Source organism: Cydia splendana, chromosome 4, assembly GCF_910591565.1.
Source record: "Cydia splendana chromosome 4, ilCydSple1.2, whole genome shotgun sequence".
NCBI classification, from domain to species: Eukaryota; Metazoa; Arthropoda; class Insecta; order Lepidoptera; family Tortricidae; genus Cydia; species Cydia splendana.
The window spans coordinates 21370862-21395162 of NC_085963.1; the positions used below are offsets into that span (position 1 = coordinate 21370862).

The 24301-nt window shown below is 39.6% G+C and overlaps 2 protein-coding genes and 2 non-coding genes across 6 annotated transcripts in view; 2 read left to right on the top strand and 2 right to left on the bottom strand.

Annotated features, from left to right (window-relative positions):
* Nucleotides 1–24301, top strand: part of LOC134790202 (syndecan) — a 596526-nt gene that overhangs the window by 424479 nt on the left and 147746 nt on the right. The gene's annotated exons all lie outside the window — the stretch shown is intronic.
* LOC134790217 (uncharacterized) overlaps nucleotides 1–24301 on the bottom strand; it is a 413186-nt gene that overhangs the window by 309469 nt on the left and 79416 nt on the right. The gene's annotated exons all lie outside the window — the stretch shown is intronic.
* On the bottom strand, nucleotides 12124–12196 carry Trnav-aac (transfer RNA valine (anticodon AAC)). Its single transcript has one exon. It is a non-coding gene; the product is annotated as a tRNA-Val (tRNA).
* On the top strand, nucleotides 16419–16491 carry Trnav-aac (transfer RNA valine (anticodon AAC)). The gene has a single exon. It is a non-coding gene; the product is annotated as a tRNA-Val (tRNA).

Consider the following 24301-nt stretch of genomic DNA (forward strand, 5'->3'; position numbering starts at 1 on the left):
ATTTATACATTTACAATTTTACAATTTTTTGTATTTACCACATAACATTTAAATTTAACATTTTAAATACTTATTACTTATTACAAAAAAAATTCGTCAATGGAGTACAAAGCGTCTTTAATTAGTTTTGGTTTCATTTGTCGAACAAATGAAGCGTAACTCAGGGCCTGCTTAATTGCCGGAGGGATCTTATTATAAACCTTCGGACCAATGGAGGTAAGGCATTTTTTAGTTTTAGCCAATCGTGTGTGTGGCAAGCTCTGAGGGGCTACCGCGAAAACCGAAATTCGCAAATTGCGGGGATCTTACTCTTTTACTCCAATGAAGGCGTAATTAGAGTGACAGAGAAAAATGCCCGCAATTGACGATTTTCGGTATTGGCGGTAGCCCTACAGGTCATGCCGCCGTCGCGTGATGGAGCCGTGCGCATCAGCGTTGGTATGGAAGTGGTTATTGTGACACCTAACATACTTAGCCAGTTCCAATATGTAAAGACTGGGTACAGTTAATATATTGTATTCTTGGCAGTATGCAGTATGTTACTCCTTTGCATGTAACTCCTAGTATGTAACTCCTTTGCAGTATGGTCCCAACTTACACCAGCGATGATGCGCACTGCTTTTTTTTGGAGTTTAAAAACTCGTTCACGTTCCGCAGCCCAGCCCCACAGGTCAATCCCGTAAGTTAGTATGGAGTTAAAGTAGCCGTAATACCTAGGCTTTTTTAACGTTAGTCAAGTTCATACATGGGCTCAGTCTGCTAAGGGCGAAGCAAGCCGAAGACAACCGTAGACACAGCGCGTCTATATGAGGGGCCCATTTTAAGCCGGCATCGATGGTTAGTCCCAAATATTTAACCTGGTCGACTTGAGATAACCGTTTCATAACAAGAAATAAAGAACTATCTGAATTCATAATAACTTCTTACCAACCGCCTCACTTAAACGGTAGTCTTGTAAAGTATTGCATTGAATGAAATACCTCTAATCCATTCACATACATTTTATGAAAATATTCCGTTTCACGTGAGCCGCTTTCCTACAATTTAATTAAACCCTTTGTCAGCGCTGAAACTTCAGCCATGTTTCTAACGCTTAGCGAGCTCAGGCGAGATGAACGTTCCGAACCAACGGTTCCTATTTTTCTTTTATAATGTCGAGGTTCCTTGGTGGTTCCTCAGAAAGTAGAGGTGCTGACAGTCCTGATCATCGCATTCATCAGGGCCAGGATGCTTAGCCCAGACGACAATCGTACATCGACAAACGCCAAACGGAAAGAAAAAACCGGCCAAGTGCTAGTCGGACTCGCGTTTCTAGGGTTCCGTACATAAGTCCGACTCACGCTTGACTGCACATTTCTAATAGGTTTTCCTGTCATCTATAGGTAAAGAACTATTTTGTGTATTTTTTTCAAAATTTTAGACCCAGTAGTTTCGGAGATAAAGGGGGGGGGGGAATGGTAATTTTTTGGCTATTTTCTTAAATAACTTCGAACCTATGTATTTTAAAATTATAAAAAAAGCATGTCCATCTTTGGGTCACTAATTTACATATGTGTACTAAATTTCAACTTAATGGGTCCAGTAGTTTCCGAGAATATAGGCTGTGACAGACGGACAGACAGACAGACGCACGAGTGATCCTATAAGGGTTCCGTTTTTTCCTTTTGAGGTACGGAACCATAAATAAAAATGTATCGGGATGATGATGCTACGGCTGGTTTTAGTGTCACGCGGACCGTCCGTGCGGATCGCTCCGCACCGCCAAATTGTTTGAGAAAGCTCAGCTTTATTATATGTATAACGCTCCCTGAACTTAATACATATTGGTCCGGTGCGGAGCGATCCGCACGGACGGTCCGCGTGACACTAAAACCAGCCTACGAAAAGTACATTACATTACTTCCAGTAGCACGTTATTTACGTTTCGATTGGCGGTTTCATTTTCACAATATGTGGCCACGAAGCCATCCCCAATGCAGTCGGCAGTAATGATGTGCTGCAATAGTACTGCAGAAATGGTGGTGTAGTCTGAATACGGTACCTTTACTTGCACTATGTAAGCGGTGACAACACAGCCGTTGTGAGCTCTATTTCAATTTCGCTTTACCAGTGTTTAATCGCTCCAGGGCTCACTGCAAACGATTTTTAACGACTATATTAACGTCTGTTTGGAAACTGAAATAAAACTATCAAAATCCTGGTGAAATTCGGAAATAAGTATTAAAATAATGAAAACTGTCAAACTAGAGTTTGATATGTCTTTGTATTTGCGCTGGCCGCGACTGGCTCCTGGCGAAAGTAGCAACATCTATTTAAATGGTTACACAATTCTATAGAAAATCTTATCGAAAATACCACAAATCGGCCTGAAATCATTTTGCCTTAAACGTTTCCTGAATAATTTGTTTATTTTCAATGTAAGTTACGTACAAAACAAAACTTAAACGAGCTTCACCCTTACATCGTTATTTATGAAACAATAGCTCTTTAATGAACTCGTTTGAAACAATAATTACTCCGAATTGTAACAACTGAAATAGTTGTTCAAACGAAATACGACCTTACAGGTGTTGGTACTTATGATCTTATTATAAGTTTCCTTATACTTCAGCCCAATGCCAAAAACTATCAAAAATTCTATGTAGTTAGGTAGTTGGAATTGGAACTCGGATGGAGATAATAGGTATGGATGGATGGAGAACGGATGGAGTTTTGGATTAGAACACTAAGGTATAATCATGTGTTCCGTAGAGGAACGGATTAGTATTAATTACTTTCTATGCATATGTAAATAGGTATTTTTCTTACATACAAAGCAACACAATTAGGAAAGAATATATTTTCGTGTAGTAGCTAGATATTTGAACTGGCAACTGCATTTATCTCAAAAGCCCTTCCGGCGCGACACAACCGCGCCACCTAGCGAAGATAAAAAAACTCTTCGCCCGCCGTTAAAACTAAATGGCCGCGATCGATCCGCGCTCCGATTAAAATAATTCATATTTCGGTTCCCGTCGCTGCGATTTAAGTGAAAATCAACCAGAGACTAATTAGTGACCCAGTGCCCCTTATGGATATATGCAGCTGTCGATAAAGCAGAGGATTTCCCAATCATCATACATAGACCACCACGTGGTACGCCAAGGTGCTGCTGGATTTATGTAAGTTGCTCTCAATTTATCTCGGCTACATAGTTTTTTGATCCGTTCGATCCGGATTTTTCTTTCTCTGGTTGTGTTGCTCTTGTATTTGCGATTTTTGCGGTATTTCGTACCCAGTTTTTTCGTTTAGACACGTTTGTAGTTCAATTTAGTATTGTCATTGTCGCCATCTTTGTCTCGCAAAATGGTTCCTAACCCTACAGACGGCAATACTGAAGCCGACACATCGTGTATTACACAAGACATATTCGAACGAGATCTAATTCTCGACGAATTAAAGAGAACGTTACAGTTCGCAGCGACAAATACAGATCAATTTCGTTCAAGAACGACAGATTTAACAGTGCATCAGCGAAAGTTTACTAAGATTCAAACTAAAATCGAAAAAGCGTTAATTAAATTGCAAAGCTTCAACAAAGAAGCCAATATTAAGATTCGTAACGATTTTAATGACTTGTATTACGCGATAGTTACACATTTAAATAACCTAAAGGAGGTAGACGTAGAAAGGCGTCGCGCGAGCCGCGCGCTTACCCCCAACGAAACGCTTAGCAACGATCGTCGAAATTTACCAAAATTATCGCTTCCCGAATTTCACGGCGAACCGACTGGTTGGCCTGCCTTTTTCGATTTATTTCAATCGCTGGTACACAATAACAATGCTTACACGGATGCGGAGAAGTTTAGGTATTTGCTCCTTTCTGTCAAAAACGAGCCACATAATTTAATTAAGTCAATTCCCATAACGGAAAGTAATTATGCAATTGCGCTCGATATTCTAAAATCCCGTTATGACAATAAACGTATTATTGCATCACAACATCTAGATAAGTTGTTCGATATAGATATTTGTTCCGCGCGATCAGCTGTTGCCATGAGAAATTTACTTAATGTTTATCACGAAAATATAAAGGCGCTCGAAGTCATGGATTTTCCGGTTAAGGAATGGGATTTCGTTCTGTTAAATTTATTATTACGTAAGATTCCCGTGAATACGCGAAAAGAATATGAACGTTCCTTAACCAACCCGGGCGAAATACCTAAAGTTCAGGGCCTAATTACTTTCCTCGAACGCGAACTTTCAGCGGAACAGATGATTTCAGTTTCCCATACACAGTCCACTCGAAACAATTCCTTAAGTAGTAAAAATAATACAAATATAAATTCAAATCAAATAACACCCAAGCGTGTTTTTGCAACAAGTACGGCGTCAGCTCAAAGTCGACCTTATGTCGATACAAATAAGGTTCGAGCTTGCTTGAAGTGTAAAGGAATGCATTCCCTCAATAAATGTTTAGAATTTTTAGACCTATCGGTGAAAGATAGATTTGCATTTGTTAAAACAAATAATGTATGTTACAATTGTTTATGCCCCGGGCACGACTTAAGGAATTGTAAATCAAGTTTTAAATGTCGTAAGTGTAATAAACGACATCATACTTTAATTCATTTAGAATCAAACATTCCGCAGCCGATTATCAAGGAAGCTACGGAATCAGTTGCCGTCTCGCTCGCTCTTACGGAGCAGCCCGGCCCTAGCAGCCCGTCAGCAGTTCACGGCGTGAATGAACAGAGTTTAGGTAGTTTAGGGAAACAACCTAGCACGGTTTTATTATCAACAGCGTTGGTTGACCTTTATTACGAAGGCAACAAAGTTGCTACGATTCGCTGTATGTTGGATGGGGGTTCACAAGCAGCTCTGATTACAGAATCGTGTATGCAACGACTCAATTTACCGCGACAACATGTTAGCGAACCGCTGGTCGGTGTCGGCGACTTGCCGCTGGAACCTAGGGGTACCTTCGTGTGCTCAATTTCGCCTAAGGGCAAACAAAATCCAATCATTCCGTTAGAGGCGTCTATTCTGGCGAAGTTAACCCGTCAAATGCCTAGTGTACCACTAGCACCTCTCGCTGATTGGCCTCATTTGCAGGGACTCGCTTTAGCCGACCCTGAATTTCACAAACCTCAGCCGGTCGACATGATACTCGGCGAGGACATTTTCATGGATATTGTTCGCGATGGCATTGTCAGAGGTAAACCTGGCACGCCCACCGCAATTAATAGTGTGTTTGGTTATTTGCTAGGAGGTAAAGTGAACTTTACTTCCAATGTTTCGACTCCACGCCATACTTGCTTTACGTCGTTTGACAACGACAATCTTCAGAAGTTTGGGGAGCTGGAGTCAGTACCAGAGTTGCGGAGTTACACTCCCGAAAAAAAGCTATGCGAATCCTTTTTTCAAAAGACGCATACGCGTGATGAAACAGGGCGATACGTGGTCGCTCTGCCATTCAAGCCCGATGCACCGCCGCTCGGCGAGTCTCGGCAAATTGCCCTAGCACGATTCCATAAATTGGAATACCGTCTAGAACGTAACCCCCAGTTGAAGGCGGATTATCACGCTTGCCTCCAGGAGTACGTGGATCTCAACCACATGGAGCTCGCGGACGATAACCCCCCCGCTGGCGCGAGTTATTACATACCCCACCATTGTGTGTCAAAAATTTCCGAAACTACACGCACACGCGTAGTTTACGACGCTGGGTGTCGCACGACAAGTGGACACGCGTTAAATGACACTTTGTTAACAGGTCCTAAGTTACACTTAGACATTGTTGACGTTCTTCTAAAATTCAGAGTGCATAACATTGCATTTTGTTCCGACATCAAACAGATGTATCGCAATATTCTTGTGCGTGAAAGTGATAGAGATTTTCAGCGCATCCTTTGGCGCCAATCGCCCGAGCCTCTGCGCGATTATAGGCTTCGTACCGTTACCTTCGGTATAAGTAGTTCCCCTTATCTCGCCTTGCGCACAATTAAACAGCTAGCTCACGACGAAGGTGAGCGTTTCCCGCGCGCCTCCCCAGTCTTACTCAATGACGTCTTTGTTGACGATGTGGTAACCGGTGCAGATACCACAGCCGAGGCTCTCGCTCTGCAGCAGGAGCTGATAGGTATTTGTGCCACGGTCGGGTTCGAATTACGTAAAGGGCAAAGTAACTCGCCAGCTATTCTCGCTGTTACGCGATCCCCAGATTCTCATGGTGAGCGGCGCGAAAATGTTCATTTTGCCGAAATGGAAAATGACAAAGGGGTCAAAGTCCTTGGACTTCAATGGAATCCGGGATCAGACTCATTTAGTTTCAAAGTACAAAGTACTTCTCGGGCCTGTACGAAGCGGGCTATTCTCTCGGAAATTGCAAAAATTTACGACCCACTCGGGTTATTATCTCCGGTGACATTGTTTGCCAAACATTTAATTCAATTGCTATGGTTAGCAAAGGTTCCTTGGGACTCCGAAGCCCCTATCGATATAGTTAACTCATGGACGAGTTTTGTTAGCGAGCTCCCGCTCTTATCTCAAATTTCATTTCCTCGTCATATTTTTAATACTGACGACTTCGATTCAATCGAAATTCACGGATTTGCAGACGCAAGTCAAATTGCGTATGCCGCCTGTGTTTATATACGTCTTACGGACAATACCGGTAAGGTTCAAACTTATTTAGTCATAGCTCGAACCCGCGTAGCTCCACTTCGGATTTGCCTTACTATTCCGAAAATGGAATTAATGGGATGCGTGATCCTGTCAAAATTGATAGAAAGAGTAATGCGCATTTACGGTGATCGCATTCGCCCCGATCAAGTGTACGCGTGGTCAGATAGTTCCGTCGCGCTCGCGTGGCTTAAGTCACCCCCGCACGAATGGAAAACGTTTGTCTCTAACCGCACCAGTGAGATTTTGTCCCGTGTCCCGGCGAGCTGCTGGCGTCACGTCCCGTCAGCTGACAACAGCGCTGACCCGGCGTCGCGCGGTCTGCTGCCCGCCGCGCTCGTACAAAATGACTTGTGGTTCCATGGTCCTACATGGCTCCAACAAAGTCACGACTCCTGGCCTATACAAAAACCGGTAGTAAACACAACGGAAGAAAAACGGAATAAAATTGAATCAACAAATATTAATTGCGCATGTGTTTCCACATTGCCTACTTTCCCGGACGATGATACTCTTATTACGCGATTTTCGTCGCTAGGTAAATTAGTTCGCGTCACGGCATTAATATTTCGTTTTTACCACAAATGTAGAAAACATAAACAAACGCTCCCTGAGTACATCACCGTACCAGAGTACCACTTTGCATTAAAGCGACTTATATTGATTACGCAACAACAAGTGTTCGAAGACGACATAAAAAATATCTCGTCAAATAAATCCCCTTCCTTACGTTTGCGGCGTCTCGCGCCTATTCTAGATAGTGAGGGAATATTACGCGTCGGCGGACGTATTCATAAATCATTTTTACCTTATGAATCAAAACATCAATTAATTTTACCTAAAAGACATTTTTTCTTTCACTTACAAATCTTATTATTGACGATACTCATATACACGAATTGCATGCCGGTCCGCAGTGCGTGCAAAACTCGCTCTTACAGCGATATTGGATTATTTCAGGTCGCGATATTGTGCGTCTACGCGTGCATCGTTGTATTCCATGTTTCCACGCACGCCCTACCCGCGTGCAACCTCGCATGGGCATGCTTCCCTCGGTCCGCTTGCGCCCCGCGCGCGTATTTAGTAAAACTTCGTGCGATTTTTGCGGGCCATTTTACGTTCGCGCTAATAAAGTTCGTAATGCAAAAATAATAAAATGTTATGTTGCGGTTTTCGTATGTATGAGCGTTAAGGTCTTGAATTAGTTTCCGAACTTTCCACAGAAGGTTTTTTAGCTGCGTTGCGACGTTTCACGTCCCGCCGAGGATATTGTACAGATATATATACCGATTGCGGACGTAACTTTGTTGGTTGTAATAATTACCTTAAATAATTATACGCGTTCTTACGTAACGATTCGGTCATGAGCGCTCTCAACCAACAAACTTTAAAACAAGGATTAACTTGGCATTTTCAGCCACCGTATGCTAGCCATTTCGGTGGACTATTCGAAGCGGCTGTTAAGAGTTTCAAAACCCATTTATATCGCGTAATAGGTACACAAACGCAAACATATGATTCTATGCACACGCTGACATGTCAAATCGAAGCGGTACTTAACAGTCGTCCTCTCTGCGTGTTAAGTTCAGACTCTTCCGATCCGTTACCTCTTACGCCGGCTCATTTCTTAATCGGCGAGCCCTTAACGGCCCTACCGGACGTTTCTTTGATCGACGAAAACCCTAGTCGTCTTACGCGCTGGCGCTGGGTACAACAAGCTGTCCAGCATTTCTGGCGTAGATGGAGTCGTGAATATCTCCATCAACTGCAGCAGAGTACAAAGTGGCTTCAAGATCGCGGTCCCGCCATCCGTGAAGGCACTGTTGTTGTGGTATGCGATGACCACTTGCCGCCGTTACAATGGAAACTCGCGCGCGTTCATGCTGTCCATCCGGGCACTGATCAAGTTAGTCGCGTCGTAACTTTAAAAAGTGGGAACACATTGTTCAAACGACCCGTAGTTAAGGTCTGTCCCTTACCCTTAGAATAATTTCTACAATCGTTACGACTTTTAATGTTAGCATTTAAGTTAGGTATAAGTTTCTTTATCTTGTTGAACTTTCGCATGTTCTTTTAAAAGACACTACGTGTTTTTAAGGTGAGCGGCATGTTCCGTAGAGGAACAGATTAGTATTAATTACTTTCTATGCATATGTAAATAGGTATTTTTCTTACATACAAAGCAACACAATTAGGAAAGAATATATTTTCGTGTAGTAGCTAGATATTTGAACTGGCAACTGCATTTATCTCAAAAGCCCTTCCGGCGCGACACAACCGCGCCACCTAGCGAAGATAAAAAAACTCTTCGCCCGCCGTTAAAACTAAATGGCCGCGATCGATCCGCGCTCCGATTAAAATAATTCATATTTCGGTTCCCGTCGCTGCGATTTAAGTGAAAATCAACCAGAGACTAATTAGTGACCCAGTGCCCCTTATGGATATATGCAGCTGTCGATAAAGCAGAGGATTTCCCAATCATCATACATAGACCACCACGTGGTACGCCAAGGTGCTGCTGGATTTATGTAAGTTGCTCTCAATTTATCTCGGCTACATCATGTTCCCATTACTTCTGAGCATGAGTCTAGTTTATGTGTGAATTATTGGGCCATTTGACCTTGATTAAAATGTGTAAAAATTCGATATGAAAACTACAATTTTTGGTTAGCCCCTCTACCATTAATTGAACCAGAATAATTGATCGCTCCAGTTCCACGTAGTTTTCACGGATTTTGATATAACTATTTTATTAACTTCCATTTCGTGATACACTCGGTAGCCGTGAAAACCTTTCCAGTTCCCAGTATTCGAAATTTAAACTAGCAACAGCAACATGACAGACTTTGTGCCAAAGCGAAATAACTTCCCTTTGAGTGTTGTTTTTCTTCGAAACGCTAGGCGATATGTGGCTGTTTCTACAGTTTTACTTTGGGTTTATAAAGCGATTGGTGCATTTTTTCGATATTTTCGTAGTATTCAAATCGAATGCAAAACGAACTTTTTGGATTTCGAATTCGGTCTATTTCTCTTTATAAGTAGAGTATCCTGAGTTATACTAACCTAAACCTGAAGACATGTTGCATCGCATTTCGCATTCGAAATAAGTCACGCTAAAATGTGACATATATCAGTCATGCCGTTTTATTTTTATGTTTGTCTTCTCTTTTACTTACCTATTTAATGGCTTGCCGCATTATTTTTTTATACTACTTACTTACTCCGTTGGCTCAGCGATCCAAAATGAGACTTGGCCTTCGACACAAGACAGCGCCACTTTTCTCGGTCCTGTGCGACTCTCGTCAATTGTTGACTCGAAGTTCGCGCAGATCCGCCTCCACCATGTCGCGCCAGCGATACCTGAGGCGTCCGATAGGACTTCCTGCTGGGCGGCCCAGGTATGCTCTTTTCACTTTCTGATCCTCATCCATTCTCTCAAGATGGCTCAACCAACGGAATCTGTGAGCTAAATAGTCTCTTCTCTCCCATGATGTTAGGTTCAGCCATTATGTCTTCAATTTCACGGTTACTAAGGACTGTCCAACTTCCATCCGGTCTTTTTTTTAATAATTGTTACTAATCTAGGCTATCATAATGGTTTTAGTTAATGTTGAAAGTATTCACATACATTCGACAGCACACATGATACAATTTAAATTCTAACTCTTGACTTGTTTCCTTACAAGGATTTCCTGTTCATGTAGTGTAGTTACAGTATTTTAAACTCAATCAGCGCCGGTCTTTAACACTTTAACATCGTAAAGTTTGTTAAAGCCGAACCGAGCTATTTGCACGTTTAAAATGTTACATCGTGAAACGCTTGCTCCGGGGATAAATGGCGCAGAGGAGTGGAACAACCAAACGTTTTGAAAGCGTTTTCATGTTGGATATTAAGATTCATCACACATAAGGCTTGTTCAACTCTTAGCCATAATCAGCGAGATGAATATTATAGGCGATAATACTAAACAATTCGACCAACCCCGCAATCGTGTTGTAAAATTGGCTAGTTCATATATTTCTGTACATCTTGCACTTTTTTTGGGTTATAAAACACCTTATAAAACCTTTTAAAAGTGTTGTGTACGAAAAAAAATGGAAAGGACGAACACGAAAATCTAACTTTTTACCACTAAGTAGTACCTAAAGGGTTTAAAGTCATCTGTAAATACTAGAGGAAGCGTTCAAACACATATGAATGGACCAAATTTTTGTAGAATTTAATTATCACGTGCCAGCGTCCTCGGCACCATGCCAAAGGGGCCCAATTTCTTAGATGTATTTTAATTTTATTTAGTAGGTATTCGTTTTAATTTAGTTTTATTTTATAGATAAGTTAGTTTATTTTCCTTTTTAATGTATCTACCTGAAACTGAAAATAAAGCACATTATATTTAATTATCAATTTATGAATAGCAGGTAAACCTGAACTGGCATATTTAAAATTCTGCTGTAACAAAAAATGAATGCAATGTATTCAAACGAATCCAATGCCGGGGTTATTAAGTTACGAAGTTTATTTCGTGGCTTTCGTGCGATAAACCGTAGTTGTTATGTAATGAAACGTCACGGCACAGACCTCGTAAATAACTAGGATATATCGCGGACAACAGAGACCAGTCAACACATATTAAGACATCGCATTATGAAGCTTTTACAAAAAGCACACGGTTCACCACTCATACTGCCCGATTCGAACTTTAAGATACGTCAAATATTACGTCTACATACGAATCATACGATATGGATTAGATATGTCAGTGTCAAAAGTGCCTTTTTTGTTTGAAGAAACGTCACTTTTGACACTGACATGTATCCATATCGTATCTAGGCGTAATATTTGACGTATCTTAAAATTCGAATCGGGCAGATGGTGCAATTTTACTGTTAAAATGTTAAGATTCGAGCGTCACAAGGTCACAACTGAGTTGTATTTATATTACCCTCGTATAAGCACTATAAGTGCCCAGATTCAGGTGGGTGATTTTACTATTCTCATACTTCACGTTCAGAACTCCACGTGAAATATATGTGTATGTAGGTATCTGAACCCGCGTTAATTCTGAAAAAAATACGAGGAACGCGACTTAATATAGAGTTGACATTCTTCACTATTAGGTATGTATCTTTGCACACAACATAACAAGAAATTTAGAGTAGCTCATTTCTTGCAATATTTGTTATCTAATAATGAAGCCTGTGACTGACACAGCTGTGAAATTTGCGCTCAAGTCCAAGAATAAATAAACGAAAATAGAAAACAGTTTCTTTGTTGAGATGCGGTCTTAATTATTTATATAATTTAACAGACTGCTAACACATCCTTTGCAGGCCTGTAACACTAGGTCTTTGTAGCTAGGTAGGTCATATTAATACCTACTTACTAAGGTTTTTACAGCCAAGATTGTTTTGTGTTCTAAAAAATGCAAAATAATGTAAAAATGTTTAGTAAAAAAAAAATGTTTCCGCCCGGGATCGAACCGGGGGCCTTCTGCGTGTTAGGCAGATGTGATAACCGCTACACCACGGAAACTTGATAGTTGCGTGCGAAATTATGTAACAGTAGCTCTTGTTCTTTCTTCTAATTTGGTGAAGTGGTTCACTTGTACAGTCACGGTCACAAACAAGTAAGCACTTTCACTTATAGCATTATGCTAATGACATATGATATAGGTATGATGGACATGCGATTACATAATTATGACCGTGAGTGTATCAGCATACTTCACATTTTAGCTGTTTTGTTTATATTATTATCACACCACATACGCTATCTAGAGCGGATTAAAGTAATAAATAAGTATAATTATAATCAATCGGACGGCAAAGTATTTTAATTTCAAACCGTAGGTACACACAGCAGCACTCCTGACTATACATCAGTGGACCTTATTACAAAAGGCCTAAGGTCCACCGATGTACAGTTAACAGTGTGGCCGACTGTACCTATATTTAATATTATTATATGGGTAGTTAAACTCTTTTGGTATCAAATTAATTATTTGAACTCACAGGAATACGGTATGAAGGATACGGCGAGAGTATTTGCTGTCAATAGTCTAAAAAGGTATCTCCTGAATACTCTATAGGGCACCCATTCTCTGTGTTCCGCGGAACCCTAGGGTTCCGCGACACCCCTGCAGGGGTTCCGCAAGAATTTAGAATGCTTTAGTCGACTCGAAAATTTTTACTATGCAAAAAACACACTTCTAAAAACTATTGTTTTATTGTAGGGTTCCATCAAGTATTTCGCTTTCCAAAAGGGTTCCGTCAAAAAAAAAGATTGAGAACCGCTGCTATAGGGGATGTGTTACCCTACACAGTATTCATGACATACTTACCTAAGTATTTTAACTCCCAATGTTAACCTATTATAATATTTAAATTTTATTAAGTATAGTATAGTGAGACTCCACAGTCAAACAAAATGTAGTTTTATGGAGCATTGTCTGTAACAAAAAAGTTGTAACTTATTGTATAATAAATAAATAAAATAAATTAAAATAATTAATAATCATCATCAAGTAATCAGTTATCTTTTTGGTTCTATTTACCCTTTAATTACGCACTGTTTACTTGGCTGCAAGAAAGGTTTATTATTTAATATGACATTTAAGCAATGGCTTAAATCTAAATCCCAAACCACTATTATTTAAATAACGACATTCTGCAATGACGATTTCACACCAAACTCAGCCGTTTATCAATATTGCACGAACTTTGCTTTGTATCTCAAAGCGATTCCGTTAATGGTGTCAACTGTACCTTATTAATAATGAATTATGTACCTACACTGAAAAAAGTAAGTAGCCGGCCGCAAAACTCTGCGTAGAGGGCTTCACTAGCACCATCACAGGGCCTACCGTGTTTTTTACTCTCTATCACTCTTGCCTATTCGATCGATAGAGAGGCAGATAACGAAATTTCGATTTTCGTGTTTCGCGGTAGGCCACCTGTAAATAGTGAAAACTTGTCAAAAAACTGTTTAAGGCGTATTATGTATAAGTTACTCTATAATTTACTATGTGCACTAGTGCTGCACTCTGGCGGCAGAACATTGCAGTAATACTCCCTCCCTATTCGATCAGTTCTCGCTTATAATTTTTTTGTTTCATAATATCGTCACGTGACAACCAAAACTCACCAATTGCAAAGAGTAATTAGACAATAATCAACCTTGTTTTATTATTAATACCTATAGCAAAAAGAATAGATAGTATAGAGGGGTCCTGTCATTGTAAATTTTGTAGTCACTGTAAATTTACTGCCATCTATCGACACACGACTAAAACTCAAAATGAAAATGTATAAAATTATCAAAAAATGTATATATATAGATAAAATGATTTTATTATTTTTATTTCATTTTGATCTATGTTCATTCACTGATATCTATGTGTTAAAATTGTTAAATATGAAACGGCATCGTCACGCCATCTAGCCGAGGATAGGCTAAAGGTGTGTGCGGCATCTATTCGAGAATGACTTTTACTTGAATTCCGAGGCACGTTTTTTCCTTAGACTTTATTCGTCTTATACGAAGTTACATATGTCTTTGCCTATAGATACAACATGTGGTAATCATAAGTCAGAGTCCAAATCCGAGTTCTAACTGAATACCGAGTCGGTGTTAGTAATTGGTTAGTAGGTAATAACACTTTATTGTACGAAACAAGGATAAGTCATAGTCTAATAAAACATGGTCTTCTATTCCCAGAGTGACACAGGCCTACGTCACAATAACATGGCCGCTATGTATAGCGCTATCGCATATTATCATATAGCGCTGTCGCATGATGACGTAGGCTTGTGTCAGTTAGGTGACCTAGAAAAGACGGGAATGGAGTACCAGGCGGAGTATATTATTATACCATGGGATAAGTTACATCAGTAATACAATTGAATCGTGAATATAATTGTGATCGTGGCAACCCCGGAGTAGTTAATGATCAGGTAGAGGCAAGCCTGAAGTTTGAGCTCACAATAAACTGGGGATTAGGGAGTTGGCAACAATTAAGTACTAACTTAAACGCGTAAACTGTAAACCGTAAAGTAATCTCACTTGGGCCAACCCTATAGCTGTACCAATGACATATGTAACTTCGTATAAGACGAATAAAGTCTAAGGAAAAAACGTGCCTCGGAATTCAAGTAAAAGTCATTCTCGAATAGATGGCGCACACACCTTTAGCCTATCCTCGGCTAGATGGCGTGACGACACCGTTTCATATTTAACAATTTTAACACATAGATATCAGTGAATGAACATGGATTAAAATGATATAAAAATAATAAAATTATTTATCCATATATATACATTTTTAGGGTTCCGTACCCAAAGGGTAAAACGGGACCCTATTACTAAGACTTCGCTGTCCGTCCGTCCGTCCGTCCGTCCGTCCGTCCGTCCGTCCGTCCGTCCGTCCGTCCGTCCGTCCGTCCGTCTGTCACCAGGCTGTATCTCACGAACCGTGATAGCTAGACAGTTGAAATTTTCACAGATGATGTATTTCTGTTGCCGCTATAACAACAAATACTAAAAACAGAATAAAATAAAGATTTAAATGGGGCTCCCATACAACAAACGTGATTTTTGACCAAAGTTAAGCAACGTCGGGAGTGGTCAGTATTTGGATGGGTGACCGTTTTTTTTTTTGCTTTTTTTTTTGTTTTTTTTTTTTTTTGCATTATGGTACGGAACCCTTCGTGCGCGAGTCCGACTCGCACTTGCCCGGTTTTTTGATAACTTTATACGTTTTCATTTGGAGTTTTAGTCGTGTGTCTGATAGATGGCAGTAAATTTACAGTGACTACAAAATTTACAATGACAGGACCCCTCTATACTATCTATTCTTTTTGGCTGTACTTACTGTGGTAGTTGGATATACATTTATAATTTATATGTAGTAGGTATATGTATTTTCAGTATACGCACTTTCTGTTCATATTAGGCTTTGTGAGAGCGAACAAAATTTTAATAAAATTTCAGATTCTATTTTGACACACAATTATCGTGCACAGCAAAGCGCGAAAAAATATTTGGCACGTTTTCATGGCTCTTTTTAACTTCTATTTTTAGGGTTCCGTACCAAAAAGTACAAAAGAAACCCTTATCCGTCCGTTCGTCTGTCTGTCTGTTTAATATGATAGTCAGCAAACGAGTAGATGAGGTACCTATATGTTTTAAATGACCGTGATAGATAATTTTGCGCGTTTTGTGTAAGATTTATCACTATCATAGTAGTAGGTACTTTAGGCAGTCCTCCGATTTACGTCATTAAGGACTAAAATTTTTGAATTATGCCAAAACATCAAAAAAACTTTGTCAACATTTGGTTCGATTCGCAACTTTTGACGATGACTGTACAAATACTAGCTGCAGATTAAATTTTCTATCGTATTTTCTCGGAAACGTTCGTATATGTCATGCTACTTCAGTCAACCTCAGTACTTTTTGTACCGAGACTGACTGAAATACTAAGACACGTACGGACGTTTCCGTGAAAATACGATGGAAAATAATTATGCACTACATCTGTACCCAAGTAGAGATCAAAGGCTTTCTCATCATCCGGACGTATTTCTAGATATCAATGTATTAATTTATCTTATTTATTGGCCGTGTACGCCTTGTATCATTTATCTTTTGAATTATTTATGGTCCCCATTAGCAATCAATCGGTAAAGTAATCAAGTAATAAATAGGAGTAATGAATGTAATGATAGTAGTAGTTGATTTCGCTAATGAGTACCAAGTTTCCGTGGTGTAGCGGTTATCACATCTGCCTAACACGCAGAAGGCCCCCGGTTCGATCCCGGGCGGAAACATTTCTTTTTTTTGTAGTTATATTATTTTACAGCGTATTTTGGCAAACCAATCAGAATTTTTGTTTTTTTTATTAGTAATTGTAAAACTAATTTTAAATAAGTTTTACATTTGAAGAAATTTTTTGCAGGGATTGAAAAGCTTTTTTTTTTCAAATAAGTTTTTTGACACTGCCTTTTTGTATGAATGAAATACAAAAACACCTTAATTTTACTATCCCTTACAACCTTATTTTTATTTTTGCCTGGAGTAACTTAAATTATAATATGAATTTTACTTAAGTAGGTACAGTTTTGCGGTGGTTTTACGTAAGTTTTAAGTAGACGTTTGTGACTTTAATATAATATATATTTCCTCCAATCAGGTTAAAGGCTATTTTCTTATATCGTGTACTTTACACGATACGTTTTACTTGGCTTTTTATTATAATAATTGAAAAATACGTTGATTTTATTTCCAGGTATATTTTTCTTACTTACATGCCTTTTACAAAATGTAATTGAAAATTAAAACTACAATCATTTAACTAAAACAAAACGTATTAAAATTACCTATTCTTCTTAAGCTTTAATACACAAAACAAACGTTTGTTAAAATTATCAACAATATGGCGCACTAGAAATTTTTGTCAACGAACTTTTGGGTCATTCTGTATAAAAAATATAAAATGCACAAATAAAAAGACTCGCGTTAAAGCGGTTTCCTTAACTAAACGTATTCTCTTATGCAATAAAATGCACGCCGCCTTTTGCCTCACTCGTGCGAAAATGAGTTATTTTCCTCCCGCCTCGAGATACATCTCTCGCAAATTGGTCTCGGCACTTTTACATAGTAAATTGACGTAATCTCTCTGGCTAAAGTGCCTTATTAGCTCGCGTCAAGAGAATAAATTGTGTTTATCTAAAATCGAGTTGCTATGCGGACGGGAAAAACATGCGCGTTATGTTATGACATGTTTTCAGCAAGATTTTTCTTGTAACATTATTACGAGCATGGAAACTTGCCATATCCACTTTTCCTTTATATCTAAACAAAATGGGATTTGTAGATAACTAAATCGATCGCTGTAGAAAAAGATGAATTTTAAAAATATAGGTAGTTATTAGAAAAATCTGCCAGAATCTTTTGGCCTAATATTTAGTTTGTCTTTGTACATAAAAAATCGCAAACTAGGTGGAGGTTTAATAAATAAAACTGTATTTCAAATAGTCGATTGACAATAAAAAGCTGTCCCGCAGACACCGTATTGTGTTTTGCTTTTCAATTTAATTATAATCTTATTAATCTTCTAAAAAAGTTATATGAACTATGTTAGTGTTATACATTCTACTCGTACCAACATAGTTACGTATATATATTACTATTTTGTTACATGTACATATAAAATACTCAGTGAGTAGTAGGAACCTTAACACAGATTTACTCTAGAGGTACTCCTTAAAACACGGAACCCTATAACTACGGAACCCATTAGAAGCCGTCCACGTTATTGGGACGATGCTTCAGTAATGGAACCAAAGGGAAGTACCTTAATGTAAACAGGTAGTCCCTAGACGATAGATAAATGGAACCTCCGCACAAAGCTCTTTTGATGGTCACGAGCTATTCACAATCAACGGCCAGCTCTTTGCCGCTCGCCGTTACTTCAAAATTCAAAAAATTATTCTTCAAGTAGTTGAGTGAGGCCAACTTGGACTCTAGACTTATATTGACCGGGATATGGACCGTGATTACCTTTTGTATTCTTTTCGATTAATTTGGAGGTGTAAAAGGTCCCCAATGTCAAAGACAATACTAAGATTTAGAGGTGTAAAAACTCTCCAAGCGTCAAAAGTAAATTATCTATAATAATACACCTTATAGAACAAAGTCCCCCGCCGCGTCTGTCTGTCTATATGTTCGCGATAAACTCAAAAACTACTGGAACCGTAGACAACATGCCAATCGCTAACGCTAGGTAGCGAACGAGATGCAACTGTCACTGTCACACTAATATGGAAGAGTGATAGAGTTAGACCAAGAAAAGTCTGCAGCGATTTTGATAGCCCACGCAGTGCAAGTGTTATTTATACATCATAATTTCATAGAAGTTTGACGTTTAAAATGACACTTGCACTGCGTGGGCTATCAAAATCGCAGCAGACTTTTCTCGGTATGACTCTATAGAGACACAAAGCGATTCGATGGCGAAGCGATAGCGATTGTCACCTTGGCTAGGCTGCCTGAAAGGATTTTCATGCGGTTTTCACCTTTCAATAGAGTGATACTTGATTAATGTTTAAGGGGCCCACTGACTAACAGTCCGCCGGACGGTATCGGCCTGTCGGTTGTTCGGAACTGTCAAAATTTTGTTCTAACTGACAGGCCGATACCGTCCGGCGGACTGTTAATCAGTGGGCCCCTTTAGGTGTATAATTTGTTAAGGTTTTGTGTAAGCCGTCCGAAGCCGGGGCGGGTCGCTAGTATGAAATACATGTTTCGCGGCAGGACTGCTCAGCTAAAAGTCTTATTATGTATACAAAACTAGAGGTCAAGATAAACTAGACACAAACACAAAGTGTTCTGAGAACACGTGAGGTCTGAGGTCTCAGGTTTCACAACGGGCTAAAGGACCGATAAATACCTCCGATGGACCGCAAACCGCAACCTTTTCGCATGCTATCCATCATAATATCTAGAACAAAATGGCGTATGTTCATAGACAATTCTGGTTCTTACAGCTTTATGAGAATGTTGGGAGTTGGGAAGGGGTTTTGTAATATATCTTTGATGTGATAGGATCTTAAGATGCTCGTGAAGTTGACCACCCCATATCGTTTGCCCGCAAATGGCATAGCTATATCGTTTGTTCATCGTTAGTTCACGTTTGTTCAGTAGGTAAAATCGTAAGGACCCGATTCTAACATCATTTTTTTTAAAAAACAAAAGGGGGTGGCTGTCTTCACGCTAGCCACCCCAAACCACTTTTTGTAATTTTTTTTGGTCTAGGTAGCAAGATATTCGTTAGTTCACGTTTGTTCAGGCATTAAAATCGTTAGGACCCGATTCCTTCATTTTTTTTATTTTTTCAAAGTGGGGTGGCTGTCTTCACGCTAGCCACCCCACCCCGAAATCAGCCAAACTAACCATGTGAAGTCATCGAGCGACGTTAGTTCACGTTTGTTCAGGCATTAAAATCGTTAGGATCTCATTAGATTTGCCATAAAAAAATAAAATCGAAAAATTCATATATATGGGACAGCGGAGCCAAGTAATGTGGTCTAGCAAGCAATCGACGCGGCTACTAACGATTCTTTACCTTGAATAAACTTATATGGACGATATTTAAGCGATAAATTATAGTGCCTTGCGGGCGTTCAAAACATACTAAGAGATATCCGTCGTTTTATATTTTTTTATACTATGGGGGTGGCTGTCTTCACGCTAGCCACCCCAAATCACTTTTTGTAATTTTTTTTGGTCTAGATAGCAAGACATTCGTTAGTTCACGTTTGTTCAGGCATTTAAATCGTTAGGACCCGATTCCTTCATTTTTTTTTATTTTTTCAAAGTGGGGTGGCTGTCTTCACGCTAGCCACCCCACCCCGAAATCAGCCAAACTAACCATGTGAAGTCATCGAGCGACGTTAGTTCACGTTTGTTCAGGCATTAAAATCGTTAGGATCTCATTAGATTTGCCATAAAAAAATAAATTCGAAAAAATCATATATATGGGCCAGCCGAGGCAAGTAATGTGCCTAAGTCGACGGCCGAAAAAAATACTCAGAATCGGGTCCTTACGATGCCACTTGCAGGACAACGTCAGCAGACTATACTGATTCAAGATAGATAGGTCATTTGCGGGCGATCAAAACAGATTTAACGGAAAAAAATAAAACTTGAAAATCTGGATTACTCAACTGACGCTCCTAAGTCGAACGCTGAAAAAAATACTCAGAATCGGGTCCTTACGATGCCACTTGCAGGACAACGTCAGCAGACTATACTGATTCAAGATAGATAGGTCATTTGCGGGCGATCAAAACAGATTTAACGGAAAAAAATAAAACTTGAAAATCTGGATTACTCAACTTACGCTCCTAAGTCGACGGCTGAAAAAAATAGTCAGAATCGGGTCCTTACGATGCCACTTGCAGGACAATCTCAGCAGACCATACTGATTCAAGATAGATAGGTCATTTGCGGGCGTTCGAAACAGATTTGCTGGAAAAAATTAAAACTTGAAAATCTGAATAACTCAACTTACGCTCCTAAGTCGACGGCTGAAAAAAATAGTCAGAATCGGGTCCTTACGATGCCACTTGCAGGACAACGTCAGTAGACCAACCTGATTCAAGATAGATAGGTCATTTGCGGGCGTTCAAAACAGATTTGCCGGAAAAAATTAAAACATGAAAATCTGAATAACTCAACTTACGCTCCTAAGTCGACGGCTGAAAAAAATACTCAGAATCGGGTCCTTACGATGCCACTTGCAGGACAATCTCAGCAGACCATACTGATTCAAGATAGATAGGTCATTTGCGGGCGTTCGAAACAGATTTTGCTGGAAAAAATTAAAACTTGAAAATCTGAATAACTCAACTTACGCTCCTAAGTCGACGGCTGAAAAAAATATTCAGAATCGGGTCCTTACGATGCCACTTGCAGGACATCAGTAAACCAACCTGATTCAAGATAGATAGGTCATTTGCGGGCAATCAAAACAGATTTACCGGAAAAAAATAAAGCTTGAAATTCTGAATTACTCAAATTATGCTCCTAGGTCGACGGCTGAAAAAAATACTTAGAATCGGGTCCTTACGATGCCACTTGCAGGACAATCTCACCAGACCATACTGATTCAAGATAGATAGGTCATTTGCTGGCGATCACAATAGATTTACCGGACAAAATTAAACTTGTAAATCGAAATTACTCAAATTATGCTCCTAAGTTGACGGCCAAAAAAAATACTCAGAATCGGGTCCTTACGATGCCCTTTGCAGGACAACGTCAGATGCTTATGCTGATTCAAGATAAATAGGTCATTTGCGGGCGATCAAAACAGATTTAACGTAAAAAAATAAAACTTGAAAATCTGAATTACTCAACTTGCGCTCCTAAGTCGCAGGCTGAAAAAAATACTCAGAATCGGGTCCTTACGATGCCACTTGCAGGACAATGTCAGCAAACCATACTGATTCAAGATAGATAGGTCATTTGTGGGCGTTCGAAACAGATTTGCCGGAAAAAATTAAAACTTGAAAATCTGAATTACTCAAATTATGCTACTAAGTCGCAGACTGAAAAAAATAGTCAGAATCGGGTCTTTACGATGCCACTTGCAGGACAATCTCAGCAGACCATACTGATTCAAGATAGATAGGTCATTTGCGGGCGTTCGAAACAGATTTGCTGGAAAGAATTAAAACTTGAAAATCTGAATAACTCAACTTACGCTCCTAAGTCGACGGCTGCAAAAAATAGTCAGAATCGGGTCCTTACGATGCCACTTGCAGGACAACATCAGTAGACCAACCTGATTCAAGAAAGATGGGTCATTTGCGGGCGTTCAAAACAGATTTGCCGGAAAAAATTAAAACATGAAAATCTGAATAACTCAACTTACGCTCCTAAGTCGACGGCTGAAAAAAATAGTCAGAATCGGGTCCTTACGATGCCACTTGCAGGACAATCTCAGCAGACCATACTGATTCAAGATAGATAGGTCATTTGCGGGCGTTCGAAACAGATTTGCTGGAAAAAATTAAAACTTGAAAATCTGAATAACTCAACTTACGCTCCTAAGTCGACGGCTGAAAAAAATACTCAGAATCGGGTCCTTACGATGCCACTTGCAGGACAATCTCAGAAGACCATACTGATTCAAGATAGATAGGTCATTTGCGGGCGTTCGAAACAGATTTGCTGGAAAAAATTAAAACTTGAAAATCTGAATAACTCAACTTACGCTTCTAAGTCGACGGCTGAAAAAAATAGTCAGAATCGGGTCCTTACGATGCCACTTGCAGGACAACGTCAGTAGACCAACCTGATTCAAGATAGATAGGTCATTTGCGGGCAATAAAAACAGATTTACCGGAAAAAAATAAAGCTTGAAATTCTGAATTACTCAAATTATGCTCCTAGGTCGACGGCTGAAAAAAAAACTTAGAATCGGGTCCTTACGATGCCACTTGCAGGACAATCTCACCAGACCATACTGATTCAAGATAGATAGGTCATTTGCTGGCGATCACAACAGATTTACCGGACAAAACTAAACTTGTAAATCGGAATTACTCAAATTATGCTCCTAAGTTGACGGCCAAAAAAAATACTCAGAATCGGGTCCTTACGATGCCCTTTGCAGGACAACGTCAAATGCTTATGCTGATTCAAGATAAATAGGTCATTTGCGGGCGATCAAAACAGATTTAACGTAAAAAAATAAAACTTGAAAATCTGAATTACTCAACTTGCGCTCCTAAGTCGCAGGCTGAAAAAAATACTCAGAATCGGGTCCTTACGATGCCACTTGCAGGACAATGTCAGCAAACCATACTGATTCAAGATGGATAGGTCATTTGCGGGCGTTCGAAACAGATTTGCCGGAAAAAATTAAAACTTGAAAATCTGAATTACTCAAATTATGCTACTAAGTCGCAGACTGAAAAAAATAGTCAGAATCGGGTCCTTACGATGCCACTTGCAGGACAATCTCAGCAGACCATACTGATTCAAGATAGATAGGTCATTTGCGGGCGTTCGAAACAGATTTGCTGGAAAGAATTAAAACTTGAAAATCTGAATAACTCAACTTACGCTCCTAAGTCGACGGCTGCAAAAAATAGTCAGAATCGGGTCCTTACGACGCCACTTGCAGGACAACATCAGTAGACCAACCTGATTCAAGATAGATGGGTCATTTGCGGGCGTTCAAAACAGGTTTGCCGGAAAAATTAAAACATGAAAATCTGAATAACTCAACTTACGCTCCTAAGTCGACGGCTGAAAAAAATAGTCAGAATCGGGTCCTTACGATGCCACTTGCAGGACAATCTCAGCAGACCATACTGATTCAAGATAGATAGGTCATTTGCGGGCGTTCGAAACAGATTTGCTGGAAAAAATTAAAACTTGAAAATTAAAACTTGAAAATCTGAATAACTCAACTTACGCTCCTAAGTCGACGGCTGAAAAAAATAGTCAGAATCGGGTCCTTACGATGCCACTTGCAGGACAACGTCAGTAGACCAACCTTATTCAAGATACATAGGACATTTGCGGGCGTTCAAAACAGATTTGCCGGAAAAAATTAAAACATGAAAATCTGAATAACTCAACTTACGCTCCTAAGTCGACGGCTGAAAAAAATACTCAGAATCGGGTCCTTACGATGCCACTTGCAGGACAATCTCAGAAGACCATACTAATTCAAGATAGATAGGTCATTTGCGGGCGTTCGAAACAGATTTGCTGGAAAAAATTAAAACTTGAAAATCTGAATAACTCAACTTACGCTCCTAAGTCGACGGCTGACAAAAATAGTCAGAATCGGGTCCTTACGATGCCACTTGCAGGACAACGTCAGTAGACCAACCTGATTCAAGATAGATAGGTAATTTGCGGGCAATCAAAACAGATTTACCGGAAAAATATAAAGCTTGAAATTCTGAATTACTCAAATTATGCTCCTAGGTCGACGGCTGAAAAAAATACTTAGAATCGGGTCCTTACGATGCCACTTGCAGGACAATCTCACCAGACCATACTGATTCAAGATAGATAGGTCATTTGCTGGCGATCACAACAGATTTACCGGACAAA